The sequence below is a fragment of the Pinus tabuliformis genome, chromosome X, assembly GCF_031772625.1.
Source record: "Pinus tabuliformis cultivar Carrire ecotype Pingquan chromosome X, CPIR1, whole genome shotgun sequence".
Lineage (NCBI taxonomy): Eukaryota > Viridiplantae > Streptophyta > Pinopsida > Pinales > Pinaceae > Pinus > Pinus tabuliformis.
In genome coordinates this window covers 432,468,966-432,472,077 of record NC_142308.1, presented here as the reverse complement: position 1 = coordinate 432,472,077, position 3,112 = coordinate 432,468,966, and positions in this window count along the sequence as shown.

The window sequence follows — 3,112 nt, the reverse complement described above, 5'->3', positions numbered from 1 at the left end:
CTAATTAGCTCTCTAAAAAAATCCTAAATCCATTGCCAATAAGTCAAGAGTTTGTATTCACTCGACCAAATGGGAGTTGTTATCCCTTCCAAAGCATCTTGGTGGTTGGGGCTTCAAAAACCTCAAATATTTTTGTCATGCTTTCACCACGAAGAGCCTTTGGGAGTCTACTATAGGTTCAAGATGCTAAAATAGTTTAATCTATGCAAAATACCTTAAAAATAGATCCTTTTGGGAGTGTCTGCAAGAGGTATTGATCAAAGACCTTCTTTCAACTCCATCTCCTTGAAAGGTCAGGTATCGACCTTTCCGTGGGTAATTGAAGGACTATCCTAGAAGGTTGGTAATGGATTGAACATTATTATTGGGAAGAGTTCCTTTTTGGGAGGGCCTTCATGATCTCACTTCTCCCTGGAACTCATATCTATTTTGCATTCAAAAGGAATTATTAAACTTTGTTAGGTTGTCTCCACATTCTGGTAATTGGAAATCTACTATGGACTTAATATTACAGGGCTCTTGGGGCCTAAAATGGGATTACTTCATCAAAGTCCTCTCTTCCAATGGGATATTTATATCTAGTGTAGCATACTCTCTTGTGTGGTCCCGAGACAAGGATTTAGGCTAGATCACGACCAAGCTGGCGTATGACTTTATCTTCATCAGGGCTTCTCATCATTGAAATACGTGGTGGTTCAAGAAAATTTGGCACTAGTCTCTTCCTTGGAAGCTTAAATGTTTTGTATGGCTTGTGATGGAGAAGTGCATTCTCACCTAGGACAGTTTATTACGTATGGGTTTTTGTAGCCCAAATTCATGATGCCTATGTCAAATGGGCTAGAAATAGTTGACCATATCTTTTTTCAATGCTCCTTTTCCATTTCTTTATGGTCTGATGTTCTTTCCTTTTTCTATCTATTGGATTCTGGTCCTTTCTCCTCATATTCTAATTGTCTTTAATGGTGGGATCATAGGATGGGCCCCTTGTAAATCCTTTCCGGTGTTTATTACTCGGGGCATTTGGAAGGTCAGGAAGAAGCATATCTTTGAGAACCTCCCTATTAACCCTTACCTCATTATGCCTCATGTCATAGGTTTCTTCAAGGACTATTGGTGACCCTCTTTGTCCAAATCTGTCTATCCTCTTTGCTATCCTCTTGTCTCCAACTCTGATCATCTTAGCTTTTTCAACAAAGCTACACAAAACTCACTTTGTGGAGGTGGCACTTTTATTCACCTTCAAGGGTCTTCCTCCTTCATGATCTGGGAAAACTTTGTTGTTGGTTCTAACACTAAGGCAGAGATTTGTGCATGTTGGAACCTTTTATTCTTTGCATCCATCCTTCATATCTCCTCTCTTCCGGTATTTGGAGACTCTAAATGTGTCATAGATTGGGTCATTGGTGAATTCCACTTACAAGTTCTTTGCTTAAGTCACCAGATGGATCAAATTATCGCCTTAAAAGACAAATCTCATTCCTTCAATTTTCAGCATATTCATAGGGTGTGGAATCAAAAGGTAAACTCTCTATTGAAGAGGGCCCTTGGGGCAAAAGAAGGCTTCATCTTTTATGAAGAAATAATTGGAACACAGATCATTAACAATGGGCATTTCTCATTTTCTATAGGACAACAATCTCCATGTCAACAACTCAACACACAATAGAAGATTTCAACTATGACACATGAAGGATACATACTATATTTTAGCAATGATATGTTTTTCCTTGCAAATTTATGTCTTTTTTTGCATATTTACAGACATGTGTATTGGCAAAGAGTATTGTTGCCAACTTAAACTTGTTTTAGAAAATTTTTTGAGTTTTGTTTTGTGAATAAAATTTTGGTTATCTTAACCACCATCAATATTGTATTTAATTCCTCTGTAAATAAAGTCATACACAAAAATTAATGCCCTTATAAACATAAATTTATTATAAACATCCAAAAAAATTGTACTATAACAATTTTAATAATAGAAAAGTAGATTTTTCCTTTTTGAAAAAAATTACTCAAACTTACTTCAATTATTTGTTTCAATATACAATTTTATATATTTATTTGAATATTCAAAAAATGTTGCTATCTCATTAATTATATTAAAGAAAAAGGTTAGGTATTGTGATCAATCATATTATAAGAATTTTGAAACTTACATGATATACTTATTTTAACGCGTAGTCTAGCGAGGCTGAGGAGTTGCCTGGAAAGTTATGGAAATTCCGGTCATATTTAGATAAAATCCGGCAAGGATTTTTGTAAATCTAAGAACTTCAAAATTTTAGGTGTCCTAGACATTTTTGATGGTGCTGAATTAATTTCCACCATCAAAAACATGATTCAAACACTACTTGTACACGATTTTTTGAATTTTTTTGCTCATTCCAACCACTTTTAGCCGTCTAGGCAATTCCTCCACCTCGTTAGACTCCTTATTTTAATAGTCTATAACATACTTATTTTAACATATTAAAATCATTCTTAAATTGATGGTCAAGTTGGATTCTCTAACTTTATTTTATTTTAATATATTAAAATGTGGATAGCATAATTATTTCAATATATTAAAAATATTTTGAAAAATTGTCTTTTCAAACTTTATTTTAATATATGAAAATGTATATGACATACCTATTTCAATATATTAAAAATATTCTTAAATGGATGGTCAGGTTCACTGTTCCATCTTTATTTTAATATGTTAAAATGTATATGGCATACTTATTTCAATATATTCAAAATATTCTTAAATGGATGGTTAGCTTGGCTTTTCCAACTTTACTTCAATATATTAAAAAGTACATGGCATGATTATTTCAATATATTCAAAATATTCTTAAATGGATGGTTAGCTTGGCTTTTCCAACTTTCTTTTAATATATTAAAATGTATAGGACATATTAATTTAATATATATAAATATTCTAAAATGGATGGTCAGCTTGGCTTTTCCAACTTTATTTTAATATATTAAAATATATATGACATACTTATTTCAATATATAAAAATATTCTTAAATGGAGGGTCAGGTTGGCTTTTCTAACTTGGCTGATAAGTCATCTTCTAAGATTACCCCATCGCTTGAGCCAATTATGTTGACTCAGTTGTTCAG